Source organism: Ursus americanus, chromosome 7 (assembly GCF_024610735.1).
Source record: "Ursus americanus isolate L20-20 chromosome 7, mUrsAme1.1.p, whole genome shotgun sequence".
Lineage (NCBI taxonomy): Eukaryota > Metazoa > Chordata > Mammalia > Carnivora > Ursidae > Ursus > Ursus americanus.
Genome location: NC_142133.1, coordinates 13,642,251 through 13,667,314, shown reverse-complemented (window position 1 = coordinate 13,667,314; position 25,064 = coordinate 13,642,251). Strand labels below are relative to the sequence as shown.

The following is a 25,064-nucleotide window of genomic DNA, read 5'->3' as shown; positions in this document are numbered from 1 at the left end:
ATGACAGAACAGTGGAAAGAATCTGAATCTTTGATGATGTTATTGAGCTGCTGAATTAAGCAGCCCTGAAGCTCCCGCACCAGCGAACTTTTTCTTGTATGACATAATACATTTCCTTACTGTCCAATTCGAATTAAGTTTTATGTTCCTTGTAGTTCCAAATATTCTATTAGCACTAACTAACTACTTAACTCATTCTATCACTTTGTGCAGATATCTCTAGGGCTCATGTTTCTCCCATGGAAAGTGAAGGACGTGGAGAAAACAAATTCAACAGTCACTTTTAGCCCTAACCAAGTCACCTTAAGTGTAACTGATTAGTCCAGGCAGTCAATAAAGCTGTCATGTGTGTGACTCAGAAAGTAGGTGTTCCATGACTCGGCATTCATCTTCCAGGAGAGACCCAAGAGAAACCAGTGTCTATATCCACCAAAGACATACAAGAAGGTACATAGGAACTTCATTCATTGTAGCCCAAATCTGGAAATCCCATATCCAAATTCTCCAGAGAAACAGAACGACTAGGATCTATACATACATATATTAAGAAATTGAAGGGGCGCCTGGGTGGCTCAGTTGGTTAAGCGTCTGCCTTCAGCTCAGGTCATGGTCCCACTGGGATCAAGCCCTGCATTGGGCTCGCTGCTAAGCGAAGAGTGTGCTTCTCCCCCTCCCTCTGCCGCTCCCCCTGCTTGTGCTCTCTTGCTCTCTGTCAAATAAATAAATAAAATCTTTTTAAAAAAAGAAAAGAAATTTAAGAGATTAGCTCATGCAATTGTGGAGGCTAGCATCTCTGAAATCTCTATGGCAGCTCAGCAGGCTAGAAACTCAGGCAGGAGTAAATGCTGCCGTCTTTTTCTTTTTTTTTTTAAGATTTATTTATTTATTTTTGAGAGAGAGAGTGAGCACAAGCAGGGGGAGGGGCAGAGGGAGAGGGAGAAGCAGGCTCCCCACTAAGCAGGGAAACCAATGTGGGGCTCGATCCCAGGACCCTGGGATCATGACCTGAGCTGAAGGCAGACACTCAACCGACTGAGCCACCCATTCGCCCAATGCTGCTGTCTTAAAGCAAAATTTCTTCTCTGGGAAACTTCGGTTTTTGTTCTTAAGGCCTTCAACTAATCGGAAGGCCCCACCCCCATTATCAAAGGTAATCTCCTTTACTTCAATTCAGCTGGTTGTAGATGCTATCACATCTACAAAATACCTTCACCGTAACACCTAGGTTAGTGGTTGGTCAACTGGGTACTATAGCCTAGTTGACACAAAAAACTAAGCATCACAGGCCTGATGTCCATCTGCAGAAGAATGGATTATGGTATATTTGTACAAAGGAATACCACATAGCAATAAAAAAGCAAAAAATGTCACTAAACAACAGTGTGATGAATATCACAGACAAATATCACAGGATGAAGAAGCCAGATACAAAACTACATACTACGTGACCTGTTCATAAACATTTTAAGAACAGGTGAAATTTGTAGATGGTAACAGAAGGCTAATGGCGTCTATGGACTGGGAAGGAGCACAAGGGAATCTTCCAAGTGCTAGAAATGTTTGATCTCTTGATCTGATGGGTATACAGGTAATATACATAAAAAAATTAATTGAACTATACGCTAAAATTTTTAACACCTAAAAAAAAATAGTTAATCAAAAAAAAATTTAAAAAGTGCTATAGGAATCCAGAGGTGGGAGAGACCATTCCGATCTAAAAGGACAAGGGAAGTCTTCCTGGAGACTGTGGGCCTGAGGTGGGCTTCGAAGGGTGAATAGAATCAGAGATGAAGAGGAGACGTAAACAAAGTTATGGCAGAGGAAATGCGTAACACATGGCTAAGGCATGGTGATGAGATTTTTTTCATAAAAATGCTACTTTTACCCCGGAAACACAGTGAAAGAAATACAGAACATCAGAAGCAATGCAGAGTAGCAGTTGCGAGAATAAGCTTTGTGGTCAGATATTTGTAGGTGTGAATCCTGCCTCTCATTGCTTTCTGGTTTGAATGAGTGCTGTGGACCTGCTTTCTCATCTCTGAAATAGAACTGACGCATACTTCACAGGGTTGTGGAGAGAATTAAACAGAATAATACATGTGATATGCTTAGCAGAGTGCTGTGTACGCAGAGTAAGCCCTCAATAAGTGGGAGCCACTGCTGTAACTACTGCTGCTATAATTGCCAGGCTGGGCCATCTGGTAGCCTTCACTTGGAGGGTGGTAAGTGCCCCAGGGAAGAAGGATGGCCTAATGACCACTTTGGGTCCTTTCAAGCTCTCAAATCTATAATGCCTAATACAACTCAAATGACCCAATCAGAGCGAATGAATGACTGAGGTTTACCCTTCCAAGCTATCTTGATATCAACCCCCCACCCCGGACCCCCATGGTCTAGTCCCTGGTCATTCCTAACTATACTCCTTGATCACAGAAGCATAAGTCTCTGTTCCAGATGGGACAGCCAAACTCCAAGTGGTCTTCTTACATGTTAGCTGTGACACACACATTCACACAGAATCCTGAAGAATGTATAAAAGTGCTTTATTTGGGGTGTATATCATATATTCCACCTCTTTAGAGATCATAAGGAGAGTTAGGGACATGGAAGTGGTCATGTTTTTGTCAGTAGTACCAGCTCCCCTTCCACTGCAGGCGAGTTGGGTCCTTTCAACTAAAGTAAAATTTCCACAACATAAAATTAACCAGCTTCAAAGTGTACAATTCAGTGGCATCTCATATATTCACAGTGTCATACAACACCCACCTCTGTCTGGTTCCAAACATTTCATTGCCCCAAGGGAAACTCTGGACCCATTAAGCGGTCACTCCCCATTCCCTCATTTCGCCACTAATCAGCTTTTTGACTTTATGGGTTTCCCCATTCTGGATATTTCATATAAATAAAGTCATATACTATGTGACTGTCCATTTATTTTTTTGCATCAGTGCTCTTGGCCCTGTTTAAATGTCTGCTCCCTGGGGCAACTGGGTGGCTCAGTCGTGAAGCGTCTGCCTTCGGCTCAGGTCATGATCCCAGGGTCCTGGGATCGAGCCCCACATTGGGCTCCCTGCTCAATGGGAAGCCTGCTTCTTTCTCTCCCACTCCCCCTGCTTGTGCTCCCTCTCTCACTCTCTCTCTGTCAAATAAATAAATAAATAAATAAATAAATAAAATCTTAAAAAAATGTCTGCTCCCTCACGGTTGGCAAAGAAACGTCTTCACCCTTAAATTATCTATGTCTTCTTCCTCTTCAATAGCCCCTTAGTCACTTTATATCCTTTTGCTCTCATCCTGGGGGTCTTACTTCTTGTTAGGCTATCTATCCTTCACTCCAGAGCTGTGCTTTCCAATAGTAGCGACTAGCCACAGGTAGCTACTTAAATTATTAATTAAAATTAAATAACATTTAAAATTCGGTTCCTCGGTGACACTGGCAACATTTCAAGTGTCTAACTGGCACATGTGGTTAGGAACTTCCGCATGGGCCAGCACAGATAAAGAGTGTCACCATCACCACACAAAGTTCTATTGAATAACACTGCTCTAGAGGGCACTAGATCCAGGCAAGTGGAGAATGGGATTAGGGAAGGAGAACTTCACAGTGGGCTGCCTCCCAGGCATGAGATCTCTAAAATTATTTGACCTTCTACACCACCCAGGACTCTTCCAGTTGCATCACTCACTGTTTATGTGAATGGCTCCCCCTCAAATTGTACAGTGCACAGCCTGTACATCTGTACCAAGTCATGCTAGAAGAGTCTGTCTCCCTCTGCATCCCACCCTAGTAGGCAACCAATTCCAAGAAAAAGAAAGAACAGAAACAAAAACCCCTTCCCACCACATCTGCTTGCTAGCTTAGTTTTTACCTCTCTACTGAGGCTATGAACTCCTTGAGGGCAGCCCCCACATGCCTTCTTTATCCACCCTGGTCCCTAGAAAAAATCTAGCATGCAGGTGTGCCCACAGCAGGCATGCAGCCATGATTTCTGGATTACTGATTGAACCATTCAACCCAGGCTTTGTCGCTGAGCATGGGGGTACCAGTACCCCCAGGCCCATCTGGAGGGGGTATGCTCTCCATGTTGACCCTTGCTCTGTCCTCCAGCAATGGACGCAGGACAGAGAGAGGCAGTGGGTGTCAGACTGCACTTTGCAATGTTCATATGGCCTCGCCTCCAAGCAACAATGGCACCGTGCTCATTCCCCCACTACAACAATGATCACTGGTATGTGTTACCTGCATGTGTCTGCCTTCCCCAGCAGAGTGTGAACACTGGATGTAACATGAGCTCACTGGAAGGCACTCAACATTTTAGGGTAAAAACGAACAAACCTAAACAAATATGTCCAAAGAGATTCTTCTCAGGTAGGAGGTAGTGGCAGTGAGGGACATAAAGGCCACCGGAATGGGGACACTTCAGAGCTGAGCAGGGTGGAAGGAGGCAGAGTCTGGGGTGTGTGTTCCATTTCCTGTGCGACAGGCCCCCTCTAACCTAGTCAGTCCTGATGTAACCCCTCCTTTCCTACCACTGGAGGTGGGAGGTGGAAATATATTTCTCCTTTCAAATTTACTTGTTATAATCTTTGCCTCAAGAAGCGAAAGAAAATTATAGCCAAGCCTACCCACCAATGAGCTGTCCTTGATGGAAAACATCAAACACCTCTTTTGCACTTTGGATTTTGATCCCCAGTGAAACTTTCCACTAGAAGCCAATATTGACTTCTCACCACCATCCAGGTCAGTAAAGCTTAATGAATCCTGATGCGACCTGTTCTTTCTCTACTCCTTTTACTCAACACTGCCTGCCACACCCATGCGTATGCATTCCCATTCAGCCCCTTTCCGGCTGATTAATTAGAGCATTTTCCTCCTGTCCTTTGAAACACAGATGGTAGTAGCACTCAGATGTCAATCTGGAGGCCTTGTTGTTCTGGCAGTCATGGAAACGTTTGGTTTTGGCAGGCTCTAAGGGCACTTGGCAGAAGCTCCCACGTTGCTTCAGTTCCAGGTAGATCGTGTGGTTTGCCTCTGGCCACTGGTAAACGGGAGGGAAAGAAATCTCTAGGCTTACACTCTCCATCCTGGAGAGCGATTGGTGAAGTTGCCTTGCACTGATTTCACATTTATCTCCTTCTGCAGATGTACTCCTTTCACCTTATTACCTAGTAATTAGCACCCAATTATGCTTGAAGCACCAAGCATTGTGTCCTTCACCTGTGTTATGTCATTTGTGCGTCTGGACAGATCTATGACACCGTACTACCACAACAATCTCCATTACTGACCTTGGAGAGGTTAGTTAATTTACCCAAATCCAGCAGTAGCTTGCTAAGTGTGACGTGAAACCAGTTCTGTCTGACCCCTAAACTCTTGCTCTTAACCTCAACGGTCTACGCCACGTTGCTCCTCATGTTAGCTGGGTTCTCACTAGTCTGAGTTTAAAGACGAGGAAAACGGAGACTCAGAGTAGGTAAGTAACTTATATAAGCTGGTTCACCCAGCTTGTAAGAGAAGACGCCAGGGTTCAATCCCCCCGGGCCAGCTGACTGCAGCACCTAGCCATTGTTGGCGGGATGGTCTTTTCTGTGCATGCCTTTGTTGACGCTAGTCCCATCCCCACCTCCATTCTCCCCCAGTCCTCTCAACTCTTAGCAAAACATGTCCCTCCCTCTCATCTGATTCCTGCCTTCTCTTCCTAGGTAAATACTCGCCTTCTGGCTCTACTCAAGTCCTGCCTCCTCCAGGAACGTCTCCAGAAGAAAGGTCCTAAAGTTCTACTTGTCTCAGCCATCCATTTGTTAAGCTTCAATATTACCGTGTGCCCACGTGCATTTACAGCCATGAGCAACCACAGTGGAGATGCCTGAACTCCTGAGCTGGACCGTGTGTTCCTCGGTCCTGTACTGCTTTGCATCACTCACTGCATATTGGGCCTGGCATTCAGGAAGGGTGAGCATCTGAGGAGGGTTAGTTGAAATGGTAGCCGCAAGTCCAGCAAATATTGATTGATTGATTGATTTGAGCAAGTATTTCTTTAATGTCCACTTTGGGCTGGGCTCTTTCACACGTCACCTCACTTAAATCTGTTTTAACTGATACAACATGCTCATTGGCTTCTCTCTTGACACTGTGCACGAGATTATGGTTTCTGCGACCTTATGGAGCAAAACCAGGTTTACGTGATTCTTAGGAAAAGCCAAAGCACATACTCCCGGAATTTCAGAAGCAGGCAGCAACATGCGCATTGATGCTTAAAGAGGAGTTAGGCAAGATTCAATACGTGATCGCTTATTGTCCATATACCTGGTCGACCGCAAACTGTGTGGCTCAGGTTTCAGGTTGGACTTTTCACTCTCCCAGCACCAGACATGCCTGGCACCTTGTAGTTACTTAAGAAACATGCACTGAATGAATCGATAAGCAGGGCCTGAATGGGCAGATGGGAGTACCAGGGACAGACTTCACCTCCTTCACATGTTTTCAAGGACCTGATCGGCTGCAGCTCACTGTAGTTTCCCTAACTCCAGAGAAGCCCCTGCCAAAAAGCATACTATGGACCACAAAGGACTCAGAACATGAATACTTCTGTACAGATCATTCCCAAGCCTAGATGTACAACTCAGAGCACATGTCATTTTCTTCTGATGGGAGACAATGTGCCCATGTCCCCGGAAGTCTGTGTGCCCACCTCAGAAGCTCTAGACATCACCATAGGCCACCAACACTGTATTAGCATGAATAGGGATTTCAGGGTTCTTGGGAAAATTATAAAGGTGATCTTGGAGCCAATGGTCAGATTCCCAATTGTACAAAGATGGGAAAACAAAGACTGTCTGTGAATCCCTCAGACAAGTCCTTAAGAGAAGCCAGGAACTCTGTCTGATGCAGGAGAGTAATGGGGGCCAGGCGCTCTGCTTTGAGTAATGGCGGCAGCACAGGTCATGCTATGCTTAATAGCTTTCAGAGACACATGCTCCAGGTCTCTGGGGAGAGGAAGAGAGGAACTCAAAAGAGCAGAGCTCTTTTGAAGAGTCAAAAGAGATATAATTACAAGAAGCCAGGCCTTCCAAGATTGCCTGAATCTCTTCTCTCCATTTGAGGTAATAATCATGGTAATAGTCACAGCTGGCCGTTTTTGAGAGGCTACAAAGTGCTCACTCCTGTTTTTGGTGCTGTACAAATACGAACCAACTAATCTTCCCCATGTCCTGTGATGAGATAGGCCCCATGCTTACTCTCATTTCACAAATGAGGACACTGAGGTACAGATGTGTTAGGTGACTAACCCAGGATTGCACTCGTAAGTGGAGGAGGAGGGATCTGAACCCACACGCTCTGGCTTCAGAGCCCACAGGCTTGGCTGAGATTCTCGACTGGAGTGGAGGGCACTGGTCATCAGTGCAGATGACGGGAGTGGCGATCCAGCGGGACTAAGGCTGGCTGGCAGTGGCTCTCACGTTGTGTTCTCCTACGTAGTACTTAGCGTCTTCTGTGCTGTGTGTCTGACACGGGGTCAGGTATTGGGCACATGGGGGTAAGGAGAATCCAGCCCCTGGCCTTGAGAGGTTCTCAGTCCCTGAAATGGCTTCGATGTGGGATTTAGGAGGGCACTTGTGATGAGCACTGAGCATTGAATGGAAGTGTTGAACCACTAAATTCTACTCCTGAAACTAACATTGCACTGTATATTAACTAGCTGGAATTAAAATAAAAATTTGGAAAAAAATTAAAATGGTATAAATTTTTATTGACATGGAAAGATATTTAAGACATATTAATAAGTGATAACATAAGTTATAAAACATACACACACACACACACACACACACACATATATATATATACGAATAGCTATATACACAGGAAGAGAAAGCCAGGTATCCATCGGAATGTTAAATATTGCTTATTGCAGGTCGTGTCCTCATGGATAATTTTTATTTTGTTTTCTATCTCTATTCTTAGTTTACATACAATGAGCAATCAATGAGTAATCATAAAAGGTCTGAGTGAGTCTCTTGGATGATTTTAAAAGCAGAGAGCCTAACCCTGAGGTTTCATCAACCCCTCCCTACCTTGCAAATAATCTGAAAGGCCTCAAATGATCTGGAATGGGTGACAAGCATCATGTCAGGTCACATGCTGCGCACTGCAAGTTGGAGTGGTAGGAACCTGCCAACGGAAGTAAAATCTGCCGTGCTTGGGAGGTTTTTTGGATAACATGTAGTTATCCAAATTCTATGCTAATTCTTGCCTTTCTGCCATAGTTTCCCGAGTCAATGGAGGCACCATCAGGTGAATGTACGTGGGACTGGGAGGTGAGCAATCTTGCAGACGGCAGAGATGGCCCAGGTCAGCTCTGAAAACCCTCCTATACCTGCTAGTTTTACTTCCTCTCCCCCAGTCTTTTCTTAACTCAGTCAGGGGTGAGCCTGGGCTGGGAGCAGATCACTTTACTGTCCATTATTTCATTGTCTGCATTTACCTCCTGCCCAAGAGGCCAGCTCACTTTTCCACTGTAAATTATTTATATACAAAAGCTCAGAAAAGATCCTGGATCTTCTCCCAATTCCTCGGGGGGTCTTACCTCCAGCATTTTAACTGACTCCCTGGGTTGTCTTCCTGGACATCCTACCTAGCTCTGGGGTCTTTCTTTCCACTACATTTAGGACTGGAGTTTGGCGGACGTGGAAAGCTGAGTCAAGGGTGTAAGTTCCCGAAGGACCAAACCCTTGGGCAATTTAGTAACCTGAAGGCTCCCCTCTCTGGCCAGGATTAGAATGGCCTCCATGGTCATGCTGAGCTGCTCCATCAGAGAGAAGGAGAGGGGAGCTCTTCCCCACTCAGCCCTTTTTCATGCATGCCAACAAGCACTGCCACACATGCATACACAGACAGAGGGATGTACCACGTCCAGAAATGACACGCCCGCAGCCCTGCATACACACACATTCCATATACACATCTCTAGACACACATAGACAGGTACCAACATGTGTTCTCCTAGACATCCACACCTATTAGTCTACACACGTAGAAAACACGCAGGCATTCATTCGGGCACTGGAACGCACACAACCACATGCACATACACACAGACACAACTGTGCATTCCGACACATGCAGACGTCGATCCTTGCACACATATTTAATCACCCAGACTCGAGCATACATAAATCTACTACAGGCAAAGAAGTGAGTTGACAGATCATCCCTAGGCAGAGACCATTACCATTCACCCTGACGCGAGGATTGCTTTGTGTTTAGGAAGTTTTTCTAGAGTGTTGGCTGTGCCTTTGACAAGGAGTTCAGCCTTCTTCTGCCTCCTGCTCCCCAGCCAGCTTTCTCCTCCCTGTCCCCCGGTAGCCCCATTTTCCATCTATTGCTGTGCCTGGCCAAGGGGAATGCTAATGGCCATGACAGAAACCGTTTCCACCTGTTTACATCCTGCTCGCCTCCCCTTAATGCCATTTTCGACCCTGCCAAGCAGTGGAGGAGGCCTGCTGTGCAGGCCATGGCGAGGGGGGTAAGGAATGAGCGAGAGGACAGTTGGAGTGTGAAAGGGACCCGTCGCTAAGTGACTCCCCATTCCAACAGCCACACACAAGATGCACATAATTGCTTTTAGCACAGTGGGATGGATAGAGATACAAAAGGTCAAATCAAGGATTTGTCCCATAATATCTTTGCTAAGCAGCAGCGTCAGACGTTGGAAAAGTATATTCATGAATTGAGGTGCCAGAGTGTGGGGCAGGCTTTTCAGAGGCGGCTGTGTGTTCCCTCTCTGAGGTGTGCCTGCCGTGGTGATTGGATTCACACGGAGCAAGTGACTTCTCAATGCTCAACAAAGCTCTGCCTGTGAATTGGACTAAATAGACTACTTGGCAGGCAGCTGAGATAACGATGCTAAGTGAATTTCATGGTTGCTACCACTCCCCTTACGCCCAAGCCTCCTGGAAAACGCAGGATAAAGGCCAAACTCCTGAGCGTGACATTCGAGGCCCTCCACCTATCTTTCCGGGCACTCCCCAGAATGAATGTTGGATGGCCACCCCACTGGGCCCTTCTCCGATCCCTGAATATATGTGACCCTTGCAGCTTTGGGGACCCCGCTTGTGGCATCCCCCAGAGTGCACTGTCCCCCCTTTACCCGTTCGAATGCTATTTGTTATTCAAGCTTGACTCGAGTCCTAATTCCACCAATCCTTTCCTTGTCCCCCACCTAGATGTGACCAGGACCTTCTTGGAAGGAGGAGGGCAGAGGATATTAGAGAAAGAATGCAAGTCTGGATCGGGTGATCTGACTTACACGTGAACAAGCTCACTAGCTCTCTGGGGCTGGGGTGTTGAGACTAGTCTGTGAGGCGGGGAGGGAGCAGAATGCAGTTTGGGGGTTCTTGTGGTCATGGGGTGGGGAGGGTGGATGCTTTGAACCAGAAAAATAATAGTGGAGATGGTGAGCAAAGGTTAGATTCTGTTATATTTTGAAGGCTGATCTGAAAGGTATTGCCCAAGGACGGGTTGTGGGGGGGTTAACAAAAAAGAAAAGTTAAAGTTGATTACGAGATTTTTGGCCTACGCATTAACTGATAAGCAGAAAGAACAAACTTGGATGGTGGATATGAAGAGTCTAGTTCCGGACATCCTTAAGGGGCCTCTTACACATCCATACAGAGACGTTGAGACTGAGGACAGGTAGTAAGACAGAAGAAAACTAGGGGCGGGTGGGATCCCGGGAGAAAGTATTTCAAGGAGTAGAGCATGAGCCATCATGTCCGATACGCAGCTGAGAGGCCTAGTGAGAGGACTACAAAACCTGACCATGACATTTCCTGTGTGGAGGCCCTTTGTGACCTTGGCAAATGCGGCTGTGTGAAGTCGTAGACATCAAAGCCCGAACCTGAGAGGTTTCAAGAGGGAAGAGTGAATTTTTGAGAAGTTTTGTCAGAAAGGGAAGTCAGTCAATGAGGTGCAGTAGTGGGATGAAAAACGAATTTTTCTATGGGAAAAATAGTGTCTTCAAGACACATTTGCCCACACCTTCTACTTCCTTCTGTTCTTCTTACCCAGAGACAGGCAATGTTCCGAGGCTGTGCCAGAACAAAGTGCTGCGTCGAGCTCTCCGTGACTGAAGGAATCCCCACCCCAAGGTTCTCTGAAAACTGGGAACTCTTTCTTATTTAAAGCCCAGTCCTGTGACTCTGGCCACATCCACCTGTCTCCTTCCTAACATCGTGGCCAATTTGTCATTCTTTCCAAATTTCTCAATGTCACCAGTGGAGGCAGGGGGACCTCTTTCGGGAGAGTCATGGATTTTCCAGTAAGTCGTACCGGCAAATCACAGTTTTTCCTAGCAACTTAAAAAGATATAAAAATAATTTAAAAATTTAATGTTCTTCTCCATAGGAAAAAAAATCTGGCATATCAACTGCAGAGATGTTAAGTGCATTTTCAGTTCTCAGAAAATACACCGTGTGTCAGGTACATAATTTCATTTAGCCTATTGTGCAGAGCGAGCTATTGTGAGGAGGTCTGTCATGTCTCCATTATTCCCAACCCCATTGGGGTTTAATCATATTCAGGGCTATTTGCAACTATGGTTTCCCATTTCAAATGACATTAGGCTAAAATTAAGCCTATAACTTATACTTTGGGATTTAATATGCAACATTTTCCATCAGCGTGTTATACTGGTTAAGTTGCTTTTGAGCAATGTAAAGGAAAAAATAAAATAAAAATATCCAACGTAGTATGAGAACTTCAGAACCACTCATTTTGTAATTTTCCTGAAGGTCATCTCCAGTAGGGAAATAACTGGGAGGGCCACTCATCTTTCACTGGCTGTGTGACTGGAATCCTGTCAATTTCATACCAATGTTTGTGAAAAGGTCAATTGCCCCTCTCAAGGCAATGAGTGGGCATTTTTTTTTAAAGATTTTATTTTATTTTTAACTGTATTATTATTATTTTATTGTTAAGGGATCCATTCCTGTGACTGTCATGAAGCCCAGGCTGGGTTAACAGTAATGAGTCTTAGAAGTAACTACACCGGACTCTAGACTTTCTGGTTATAAGCACTGGCTCCTCTCTCTACCTCAGCTGAAAACCCAAACTCGTGAGGCCTCAATCCCTGCCTCCATCTTCCCGGAAGATGCCAAAGCCAACCAGAAGAAGACTTTTTCAGAGGAGAAGACAACTTTGTCTTCCCAGAAGACAAATCCTCTGCTTTGCTTTTTGAGGCAGGCGGCAACCCCAAACCACCGATAGGTTGGGACCCATGTAAGCCTCAATGGTTAAAGATTTTATCTTTTTTTTTTTTTTTAAAGATTATTTATTTATTTATTTGACAGAGATAGACAGCCAGCGAGAGAGGGAACACAAGCAGGGGGAGTGGGAGAGGAAGAAGCAGGCTCCCAGAGGAGGAGCCCGATGTGGGATTCGATCCCAGAACACCGGGATCACGCCCTGAGCCGAAGGCAGATGCCTAACGACTGCGCTACCCAGTCGTCCCTAAAGATTTTATCTTGAAGTAATCTCCACACTCAATGTGGGGCTCAAACTCACAACCCAAGATCAAGAGTCACATGCTCCACCAACTGAGCCAGCTGGGTGTCCCAAGGCAATGAGTCTTTTTGGGTTGGCTCCTGGGTTCCCCGTGGTCTCTGATTTCACACAGAGCTGCCAGTTAGAATCGCACAGGTTGGGAATGGTGCCTCCTGGAGTTGGGCAGTGCACAACCTACACAGCTATGGTCCTGCTTCAGGGAGCTTACATGGGTAGAAGAAGAGAATGGCAGAGTACAAAGAGCTGGGAGTTTCTTCAACAGTGGTCCTGCCTTTATGGACATAGAGTCCCTCTCTGCTCCATTCCAGTGCAGAGGGCTGAGGGCACTAAATGTGCCACTGCCACCATACTTTCAAAAAGATCCCACAAGTCATATTGACTGCTAGGTCCGCAACCATGATACATGTGCACACGCACACACAGACACACACACACACACACACACACAAACCCCACAATACAACTGTAAGTTTGCTCTACTTCTATGTGCTCAGAAAAATGGCTCCTAGGTCTCTATACAGGAAGAACCATAATCTCATGGACGCCAGAGAACCCATGTCCTGCACACCCCCAGCTAGGGCTGAACCACTAGCTCCCACTGCTTACGAAGCACCATTCAGGAGCCTCTTCTCTCACTTCTCTTGTCCTCCTCCACAGGCTCCTTGGGTTTTCCCTACACTTCTGCCCTCTGCCGAATGCTGGCTTCAGCGTAGAGAGCACTCAGTTCCTTGAGGGCCCTCAGGAGGTTCTGGGTCTGTCAGAGGGAAACATCTACAAGGTAACGGCCGTTCTCTTGTTAATCAGTTATATCTTACCCCAAACCCTAATTATAGGTGTGTCTTTCCCAAATTCACACGTTGAAACCCTAATCCCCAATGTGATGGTATTTGGAGATGAGGCATTTGGGAGGTAGTTATGGTGAATTAGGTTACGAGGACAGGACATCATGATGGAATTAATGTCCTTATAAGAGAAGTAAGAGACTCGAGATCCATCTCTCTCTCCCTGCCATGTGAAGATACAGGAGAAGGTGGCCATCTATAAACCAGGAAGCAGGCCCTTACCATGAATCCGACCATGCTGGCATCCTGACCTTGGACTTCCAGTCTCCAGGACTGTGAGAAATGCGTGTTGTTTAGGCCATCCAGTCTACGTTATTTTGTTTCAGAAGCCCAAGCAAAGACAACCCTCTCCAAAGACTGAAGAGGAAGGAAAATCCCATTCTAATCTGGAAAGTTCTTTCTTCCTTTGATCTGAATCTGACTTCTAGCAGGTTTAGGTCCTAGTTTTGCCCTGAGGAACAATACATACATAACTCATGCCTCTCCTACCTTCAGCCTTCACCTTCTGAAGCTCATTGTCATGGTTCTCTTATTTTCTTCTGCAAGCTGAATTTCCCTAGCTCTTCCCCTGTATGGTCTGGTTTCCAGAAGTTTCCCACCATAGTTAGCTTGTTGCTCCACATTGATGTACTTTACAAAATGCAGGGCCTAGAAGTGACCGTCCACCTAGACACGGTTAAACAGGAGCAGTCTCTATTTTATTTTCATGTGCATATTAGAATTTTATTTGACATAAAGTAGTTAGGGGGATATTTAAAGTGCTTTAAGAATTGGCTTTTTAAAGATAGACTAGGGCCACCTGGGTGGCTCAGTCCGGTTAAGTGTCTGCCTTCAGCTCAGGTCATGATCCTGGAGTCCAGGGATGGAGCCCCATGTTGGGCTCCCTGCTCGGCAGAGAGCCTGCTTCTCCCTCTGCCTCTGCCCTTCCCCCTGCTCCTGCTCTTTCTCTCTCTCTCCCTCACTCTCTCTCTCAAATAAATAAAATCTTTAAAAAATTTTTTGAAATAGACTAGATTGTTACATAGGCAATAATAATAATAATAATAATAATAATAATAATAATAATAATAAGCCTGCATTTGAGCTATTACTCTATGGTATGTGTTTTGAAGTGCCCCACATTTCTACATTGGGCAATACCTACTAGAAGATCTGATCAGTCCTGTGTGACCTTTGACAGGTCCTTTCTCCCATTTTGGGTCTTGGGTACTTCATCAGGGAAATGGTGTGTTAAGTGGTGATATCTAAAGTTTTCGTGGTTTGTTCTTCCTTCTTCGGGGCCCAAGCGTTACCCAATATTGAAGTGCAACCAGCCAGCTCTGCTGCCCACAGACACATGGTTGGAACTGCAGGACCAGATTCTCCTCCACCTCTCCTTGGAGTGACAAATGTGGTGAGAAAAGGGGGTAGGTGGAGGGAAGAGGGGGCTAATCCTGAGTCCAGGACCAAGAGACCAAGGTTTATTCTCAGCTCCCTCATCTGAGCCAGACTAAGTTGGAAATCAGGGCAGAGGAAAAAGCCCCTTTCCCCACTTCCCTTCTTGTATGTCTGCGCCAAGGCGGGAGCCACTCTCTATGGGTGATGGTCTCCCTGCTACGTGTACTCCTATTGGGGTGTCTCTCTTCTCCCCAGTGAGGTCTATTCACACTGGCATTTACAGGAGGAGAGAGAAGGTCTCCAGCAGTGCAGTGAAGGCATGGACTCACTGTGCCAGTCCCCTGTGGCCGCATGCCCAGGAGAGCTAAGTCTCAGTTTTAGCTTCCTCCATCCATCCCGGCTCCCCCACCCCCACCCCCACCCGTAATGTGACCCAGAATTTCCACTTTACAGAGAGAATGACCTATAGTCAGTCCTCCCAAGACCAAATCCCACCATGTCAGTGTGGCTCAGGAAGGAGAGAGGTGCTGCCTTCTTTTTCACAGCTCCCCCTTCAGTGGTCTCTGACCCTGAGGTGGCCTGTGTCTGCTGAGCCAATTCTTGCTTCAGTGTTTCAGCTTCTCTTTGACACTTCTGGAGCCAGCCCCTGCCCTGCCTCCTTCCCTTCCATGTCCTCGATCCCCAGGTTGGGAGCCTTTACTCAATCTTCTCCGGTCTAATCTAATCGCTGACAAGCAGCCTCTTCTGCTGTTTTCTCTCTCTGACAGATTTGATTTGTCTTAATGTGTCAACCTTAGGGCCGCTGAGGCTGTGCTGACCTCTTTGGGGAGCTCAGCTATTGTGGTGCCCAGGAACCCACTCTCCCGAGGGCTCTACCACTCTGTTCTTCATCACAGTGGATGATGGCCTTTTCTAAAATGGGCCTGGGGAGGGGCGCCTGGGTGGCGCAGTCAGTGAAGCGTCGACTCTTGGTTTTGGCTCAGGTTGTGATCTCAGGGTCGAGAGATCAAGCCCTGTGTTGGGCTCCATGCTCAGCAGGAAGTCTGCCTGAGATTCTCTCCCTCTCCCCCTGCCCCTTCCCCACTAAAATAAATAAATAAATCTTAAAATAAAAGTAAAGAGGACCAGGACACCTGGGTGGCTCAGTCAGTTGAGTGTCTGCCTTTGGCTCGGGTCATAGTCCCAGGGTCCTGGGATCGAGCCCCACATTGGGCTCCCTTCTCAGCGAGGAGCCTGCTTCTCCCTCTCCCTCTCCCTCTCTCTGTCGCTCCCCTTCTCCCCCTGCTGTGCGCTCCCCCTCTCTCTCTGTCAAATAAATAAATCAATCTTTAAAAAAGTTTAAAAATAAAAAAATAAAGAGGACCTGGGAGGGCAGCCCACACCATGGCTAAAGCTATCAGCATCTCTCCTTACTTAGGAGACCTTTCTTTCTTTCCCCCTCCTGCATACCCAGAAAGGGCCAGGGGCCAGAGGTGGAGTGGAAACGTCAGCTGCCATCACATCAATTAGACAATGGTTCTTTAGACACTGGATATGCTGACAAAAGGGGAAAAACATTACATATCATATCATGTTTGTTATATTTTAACCCTAGCCTAGCCTAGTCTATTTGTCTTCATTTGCTAGGGCTGCCATTACAAAATACCACTGAGTGGTTGGCTTAAATAACAGAAATTTGCTCACAGTTCCAGAAAGTCCAATATCAAGGTGCCAGCAGACTTGGTTTCCTCTGAGGTGTCTCTCTCCTTGGCTCGCAGGTGGCCTCTTTGCTGCCCTTCATCACCTGGTCATCCCTCTGTGCACACAGCCCTGGTGTCTCCCTGTGTGTCCAAATCTCCCCTTCCAATAAGAAGGACAGCAGTCAGATTGGATTAGGGCTCACCCCAACAACCTTGATTCCCTCTTTAAAGGTCCTATCTCCAAAAGAAGCCACGTTCTGAGGTACTGGGGGTAGACCTTCAATGGATGGTTTTGGGGGACACAACTCATCCCCTAACAATATTTTCTCCCAATCCCATCATCGACTTGTGCTAAGGTCATAGCAAAAAGAATTGTCTCAAATTGTAACATGGGAGGTTTCAGCTAGATGTAAGAAAGGTTCAGGCATAACCCAAATTGAGATCTTGGGGTGGAATCTCACCTGGGGTGAGGAAGAAGGAGTAAAGGTGAAGGCAGGCATCCCAGAAAACACACATTCCCATCCATTTGGGACCCTTTCTAGAATTAGGAGGTTAAACAAAATGATTTTTCAGTCTTGACATTCATTCATTCAATCAATCCTTTCATTTAGCAAGCATCCACTGAGCCTTCACCACGTGCCAGACACCAGGAATCCAGAAGTAAACCCAGGAAACTTCTTGACCCCCCCCCCCAGAGGACTTATGCATATTGATATCTAAACCCTGAACAGGATGGGAGGAAGGCAGGAGCAGCCAAGAGAAGTGTCAAGAATACTATGAGGCTTGAATAATAATGAAACCACAGACCTCAGCCCAGGGTCAGCACAGGCTCACGTATTCCCTTGCTGGAGCTCAGCAGTTCCCACACTCAGAAGCTTGCAAAAAGCATCACCTCCCTGGGTTTGGGAGATCTGAAAGAACTTGCACTTTGAGCCAGCCCAAGGGAAGCTGGAGACACTTCTAAGCCCCGCACCTAGGACAGCCCTGGTGGGAGGGGGGAGTGGCTGGCATTGCAGTGGCATCGCCGAAGCCACAGGCCAGGAGGTTTGGGATCCAAACCTGACCTGAGCCTACTATAGCTGCAGTCGAGGCAGGCGTTCCCAAACCAGACCCCACCTCCCCTTGCTCCTCACCAAAGCTGAGTCATACCCTCCCTGGGGAACCTACCAGATAGCCCTGGGATCTGCTGGAGAATGTGTGGCAGCTGGAAGCAGAGGCCAGACACTTCGATCTACAAGGTACCAGACACCTCTATCTGGAAGGTAAGCCTGCCATCTAGTGTCCAAGTCTGAGAGGCACAGGGGAAGCAAGTTCCCTTTGCCCTGTTGGCCGCGCTCAGCTCGGGGCACATCCTTCCGCCCCTCTCCATGAAGGAAGGCACAGCACTTTGCTTTCAGGGTGTATTTGATTTTTTAGAAACAGCTAAAAGTCCTTCTAAGCCAAACGGTTACTGATGGGAATACAAAGAAATAACAGATTTTCCTCTGTGGTTTGTAAATATCTAAAGGCAAGTGATTACTCTGAAGAATGTATAGATTTTCCATGAATGTCTTCAGATTAAAATCTAATGATTTTAAAGCCAATAATGTGTACCATGGAATCCAACTAAAGCATACTTTTATAGAAAATTTAAAATACACCCCCCTCCCCCCGAAATGAGTGCTGGTGTGGCTTTTTCCATGCAGGCCCATCTTTTTGTAAGAAAGGAAGAATGGTTTCTTTGATTTAGTCAGTGCTGAGAGGGAGTCATCCATACAGCCTGACAGAGCGTCTTCCCTCAAGTGCTGGTCCTCCCGAACTGGGGACTGAACCCAGAGATTGGGTCTTGTTTGTCATGGGGCTGAAGTCAGAAGACTTCAGATCCAGAAAAGGGCTAATGGAGGAACACTAGGCAGGATGTCAGCTCTGTTCTTGTTTCTCAAAGAAAGTTTGGAGCTCGGTGCCAAAGCCAGGGGTGGCAAAGGGCCTGGAGTCCATCTGAGGACACAGAGAGGTGTGCCAGAAAGCTAAAGCCTCAGAGACTCAGCTATGAGGTCCTTGCGATCATTGGTTGAATGGTTGCTGCTTCCCTGAAAAGCAGGAAAGTCAGAGTCCCAGACAGCCTGACTAAAGTAGGAGAGGCTAAAGAAAGTCTTCCCCAAACCGGCAAACTTCCTGAGCGGCCCTGAGCTCCTTGTGTCTTAGGAAAGGCCCCCTCCTGCAACACTTAGAGTTGTTTTTTGCTGAAGAAAAGGTAGACCCCTCTCCTAGGACCCTTGCTAACTTCAACATTATCCGAGTACAAACGGTCACTTCAGTTGGACCAAGCCTGGAATCTAAGCCCGACCATCAGGTGGTGAGGAAAGTGAACTACATCTTTTTTAATATGGAACAAGGTCAGGAAAACAGGGCCCTCACTTGGCCCTGAGTGCCTAGCAACTCCATTATTCCCTTGATTAGCAGCATTCTGGAGCCGGGAGAGTCCCAGCTCGTAATTACAGAAGGAATAAAAAAGTTTTCAAAAATTACTAATATTTCAAATGAAATAATGGACCTAGGTAGCAATCATCAATGAATGCTAAAATCATCAGGTGAAAGGTTAATGGGGGAACTCTGTGGGCTGACACTACCTAAACTGACTGATCGATGTTAGCAGCATTAAGAATGAAACATCCAGATATTAAATGCCTCACAGTAACAGCAGCACCCTATGAAGTATGGGTACCTAAAAAAATTGATCTTGAATCTAATCGAGGCCCTAAATATAACTACCAGTTTACAGGGAATATGGAGGATAGAGGAACATGTTATCTGACCCCACAAGAAAACAATCAGACAAATATAGAACACAGACATTATACAGAACAAACGACCCGGTTCCTCCACAAATCAGCGGCCAGGGTGGACTGCCTCAGAATAAAAGAGACCAAGAGACACAACCATATGCCACATGTAGATTTTGAAAAAGCCAAGTGTAAAAAAGGTGTCCGAGATAATTAAGAAATTTGAATATGAATTGGGTTTAGATGATTTTGAGGAATTGTTGTTAATTTTATTAGGTAAATAATGACATTGCAGGGTGTGAAAAAGTCATCAATTAGAGATACAGGGGTGCCTGAGTGGCTCAGACGGTTAAGTGTCTGCTTTCGGCTCCGGTCGTGATCTCAGGGTCCTGGGATTGAGCCCCACATCGGGCTCCCTGCTCAGCGGGGAGCCTGCTTCTCCCTCTCCCTCTGCCTCTCCTCCAGCTTGTGCTCTCTCTCTCTTTGGCTTACTCTCTCTCCAATAAATAAATAAAATCTTCAAAAAAAATTAGAGATACAAACTGAAATGTTTCAGGTGAAATGACGAACTATCTAATATTTGATTAAAATACAGTAGCAGGAAAAAAGGGGAAAGACAGACGAAATAAGGTTGGCAAAATGTTGATAATTATTGAAGCTGGGTGATGGATACTGGGAGGGCCTTTTATTCAAATTTTGAGTGTGTTTAGAAATTACCATAAACACACACACACACACACACACACACACACACACACACACACACACAGAGTCTGTGGTACCCCTGACTCCCATGCAGATCTCAGTTCATATCAGATTATGTAAAATTTGGCCTCAGTCTGGGGTCTGGGGGGAACAGGTAGACTCTGATGGAAGAGGCAAGGAATGCCCATGGCAAGTTTGGGAGACTGTTCCTTCAGGCATTTTGGATTTGAAAAGATAACTGAAAACAGCAATGAGATAGATAGCACCATATACCTATTAGAATGGCCAAAATCCAGACACTGACAACACCAAATGCAAAATGGTACAGTTACTCTGTATGATACTATCATGATGGGTACATGTCATTATATATTTGCCCAAACCCACAGAATGTATAAAACCAAGAATGAATCCTAATGTAAACTATGGGCTTTGAGTGATAATGATGTATCAGTGTACATTCATCAGTTGTAACAAATGTACCACTCTGGTGGGGAGGCTATGCACCTGTGAAAGCAGGACGTATATGGGAAATCTCTGTATCTTCCTACCCATTTTGTTGCAAACCTGAAGACTGATCTAAAAAATAAAGTCTAGGGGCGCCTGGGTGGCTCAGTTGGTTAAGTGTCTGCCTTCAGCTTGGGTTGTGATCCCGCCCTGCGTGGGGCTCCCTGCTCAGCAAGGAGTCTGCTTCTCCCTCTCTCTCTGCCACCCTCCCCTGCCCTGGTTTGTGTTCTCTCTCTTCCCCTCACTTTCTCTCAAATGAATAAATAAGATCTTTAAAAAAATAAAATAACTTAAAAAATAAAAAATTAAGTCTATTTTTAAAAAAGACAATTGAAATGATCTTTTAAAAGCTACTCTACAGTCGACAACATGGACAGAATTGGGACAAAATGGACTTCTTTGTGAGAAGAATCTGAAAGGCTACTTCCTGGCAATAGTGGGAACTGGTTACTAACTAAGTCGAAACAAAGAGCATCTGTCATAGACACACGCGCAAAGACATCCTCAGGGCACAGAATGACAAGTCAGGACACAGAGCAGCAGAGGCACATGTGTGCCGACACACGGAGGAAGGCACACACAGACTACACACGTGTAAACTGACCCCTGCGCAGACCCCTGCATAGCCAGCCCTCTGCACAAATGCCCAAATGCCCCCAGGGCACCAGAACACACCTGCTTCCCAGTCACTGCTGAAATAGAAATCCAAAGACAAACAAATGAATTCAGTAGCACTGAACATTAACACGTGGCCATACAGAGGCAGAAGGCTTGGCAAATGAAAACCAAACTCTCAAACATCCGTCCTACTACCACGGGAACATCTCGATTAACCTGAGGGTAAGTTTAAAGTTGTGTCTCAAGAAAAAAAAAAAAAAAAGAAAAAAGAAAAAAAAAAAGAAAAGCATCCATAGATTAAAGACAGCACTTGACTTTCCACACATTCCCTCCAAGAGACTTCATCTAACCTAAAGCCTTTCAGCGCGTGTCTACTAACCACTCCCAATTTTCGGGTCTCTAGCTCTTGCCTCTTTCCTCGGCTACAGACCTCTACGTTCAACTGCTACTGAACATTTCCCTTTGGATGTCAGATTGTAGTTAAGGTACAGGCTAAGCTTATTTCTCCCTCCTGGAACAATTCAGACGGAGACGGCCCAAGGCGAGTGACGGGACATTGCCACCTTCAACATTTTCATCTCTGAGCCCAAGTTGGCTCCCTCAGTGCTGGTGATCTTTCGGCCAATGGAAAGGAGAAAAGAGGCAGGAGAGGTACATGCCCAATCCTTCTTTTTTTTAAAAAATTTATTTATTTATCAGAGAGAGAGCGTGCACATGCATAAGACAGGGGAGGGGCAGAGGGAGAAGGGGGGAGAGAGGGACAGAAGCAGACTCCCTGCTGAGCGAGGAGCCAAAGCGGGGCTCCATCTCACGACCCTGAGATCATAACCTGAGCCAAAACCAAGAGTCGGGCACTTAACCAACTTAAGTCTCTGTGCACAGTCCTTCTAGGACCAAGACACACATCACTTCTCACATCCCACAGGCCGGAATCTGGTCATATGGCTACTTTCTGGAAGGCAAGCTGGGAAGTAAAATCTTCAGCTGAGGGGCCATGTGCCAGCTACCACTATCCTTGCTGAAGAGCAGAAAGGTATTGGGGGATAATTGGAACCCAGTTATCTCTCTTAGATACCTCAAACTCAATATAAATAAGTGGAAGCTCATTATGTTCTTTGTCTCTCCTTTCAAATGTGCCTCCTCCAATTCCCAGCTTGACAAATGCCCTACCACTTACCCAGCTGCCCAAGTCAGTTTGCTGGATATTGAATTAAATGTTAATATTGAATTTCAGATAGAAAAGGAATCATTTTTTAGTATCAGTATGTCCCAAATATTGCATATATTTTTATCTGCTAATTCCAGCAACCCTACATCCAAGCCTGAAGCCTTAGAGCCATTCTGAATTCCTCCCTCTTTTCCCACTTTCTTTTTATTTTTTAAAAAGATTTTATTTATTTATTTGAGAGGGAGAGACATAGAGAGCGTGAGTGGGGAGACAGGTAGAGAGAGAGGGCGAAGCAGACCCCCCCCCCCTGCCCCGAGCAGGGAGCCTAACACAGGACTCTATCCCTGGACTCTGGGATCATGACCTGAGCCAAAGGCAGAGGCTTAACCGACTGAGCCACCCAGGGACCCCTGCCCCTTCTTTTTCCCACTTTCAATTGCTTTCCAAGCCCTGCTGATTCTTTTCTATAATATTTCTCATTCTGTCCTCTCTTCTCAATCTCCACTGTGACTTCCTTGGTTTGGGCCATCACTCCCTCTCTCAAAGCCTCCAGTAAGTGCCTCCCACTTGGCCTTCTGGTTTCCAGCCTTGCCCCTTCTAATTCACGCTATGCATGATAGGTAAACTCGTCTTTGTAAAACACAACCCCGACCATCACTCCTCTGCTTAAAATCCTTCCATTGTTCCCCACGGCTTTCAGGATAAACTTCAGACTGATTAGCCAGGCTGATAAAGCCCTTGATCATTTGATTTCTCTTTCTCCCTTGGTAGGCCTGTCCCTAACTTACTATTTTAGGCACATACTCATACTCCCAGAGCTCCTGACGCACTGTATTGCAATAGCTGAGCTGTCCGTGTGGCTTCCCAAGCGCATTTTACGTTTTCCTTCCTGGCAAGGACTATGTCTTATTTATCTTTACACATCGAGCAACCAGAACTAGTAAACAATTAATCAATGGTTATCAGATGAATGACGGTTCTCTGGCCTGCAGTGTTCCTATTGCCATCCCTGGCTGGTTCAGCGCGTCTTAGCTGGACACTTCCCTCCATTCCAGATGTGGACCTTTCTGCAACAGTCTTAAGCCTGTTATATCTTTATTCTCACTGAAACTCTGAGCTCTGATGTCCATGGCTCAACCATGATGAAAAAGCTTCTTGTCCACTCGATTACGCTCCTACCTAATGGATGTTAGGATAAAGAAATGACACCTTACTGAACGAGGCCCTAGCCAGTTCCCCTCCTGAGCTGAGTTTCAGATCATGATTCCGGCTGACATTGGGCAGCTGTTAGATGAGAGTTTCTCGCCTGCCCTCCCAACCCCCACAGTTTGCCCCCAGCCCTTCCTCATCCCCTGGGGAGTAACTTCTCTCTCTCTCTCTCTCTCTCTCCTTTTTTTTTGTTTTGGGCCACAGCAGTGTTTAGCGGGAGCGGGCAGCCATGCCTTGTTTGCGCTGTGATCTAACACCAGCTGACAGGTGGGTTTCGGGGTGTCTCTGGGGCCGTGGCCTGTTTAGTGGATTTACCACTCTAAACTCAATTACAGGAGACTTTCACGCTCCACAGGCAGTCCCAGTCCCTTTTCGATAAAAACTCTGGTGAGTAAATAAGTCATGATGGTGATAGGGGCCTGCCATTTAATATTCATTGAAGTACACATGTTTGGAAATTGGAAGCAGAGTTTAATCCATTTTCATATTTACATCAACATGAAGCTTTAAAAAGGATCCCTCCTTTTCTCCACCAATCTTGTCAATTCCTCCTCTGGGAAGATAAAGGTAAACTGGATATAAACTTTATTTTTTATTTTTTAAATTAGAAATATGTGAAGTTACAATAATTAAAGTGTGAGCTTCAGATCTGTTCATTTTCAACTCAGAACTAATTCTTGCATTTCATTTGAACTCCTGGGAGAGGTAGGTAACAGATAAACCAAAGTCATTGCTGTTTCCGGTGGCTAGATTTTGACTTTGCCATGGGAGCTCAGTGAAGAGCAGAGATTGGGAATAGAGGTATCTCAGCCCCAAGGTCTTACAGTTTAGGGGAAGGTTCCACAGCCATTCCAAGAAATGTCAAAACACCCCTTTTAAAATAAAGGCGAGGCTCACAAAAAAATAATAAGCGTTCATGGGGCGCCTGGGTGGCACAGCGGTTAAAGCATCTGCCTTCGGCTCAGGGCATAATCCCAGCGTTGTGGGATCGAGCCCCACATCAGGCTCTTCCACTATGAGCCTGCTTCTTCCTCTCCCACTCCCCCTGCTTGTGTTCCCTCTCTTGCTGGCTGTCTCTGTCTCTGTTGAATAAATAAATAAAATCTTAAAAAAAAAAAAAATAATAATAAGCGTTCATGTCCACTAATAAAGGTTACAGGACTGTTCAGTGAGGGAGACCGGAAACTGGGGAGAAAGAGTTAACACAGGGAAGGGGGTGGGGCATTGTTTTGCTGTCCCCCCACTCTACCTTGTTTTTTTTAATGTGGATGAATGTTTAAGTATGGTGCTGTGGTCAAAGGCGTCTCTTTTAATAATGCAACACACAGCTTCCTGAGGGGACAGCCGTTGATTTGGAAACTGAATATGGTGCACTCTAAATTCTCCTCCCCAAGGAAGGCCAACTAACTGATAAGTGCCATGAGCTAGCATGGGGACTCATTCTGTCAAATCAACTTGCTGGAAAGGCCCCATGCGGAATCTTCTCCAGTCTCCGGGAGCTAATGTGAGCAGACACTTGTGACATTAGACAGTGCAGCAGGCCTGGCATGAAGGAAAAGTTCACCGTCCGCCAACAAGGTGGTCTTTAGATGACAAGGATAAAGAAATCAGTGCAAATTTGTTAATGTAACA

General features: G+C 46.0%; 1 long non-coding RNA gene across 3 annotated transcripts in view; it reads right to left on the bottom strand.

Annotated features, from left to right (window-relative positions):
- Positions 1–25,064, bottom strand: part of LOC123775978 (uncharacterized) — a 59,476-nt gene that overhangs the window by 3,241 nt on the left and 31,171 nt on the right. The window contains exon 4 of one of the 3 annotated variants that reach the window (XR_006775225.2): positions 1–25,015. The exons of the other annotated variants lie outside the window; for them this stretch is intronic. This is a non-coding gene — a long non-coding RNA (uncharacterized LOC123775978). The remainder of the gene's footprint in view (positions 25,016–25,064) is intronic. 3 annotated transcript variants of the gene reach the window in all.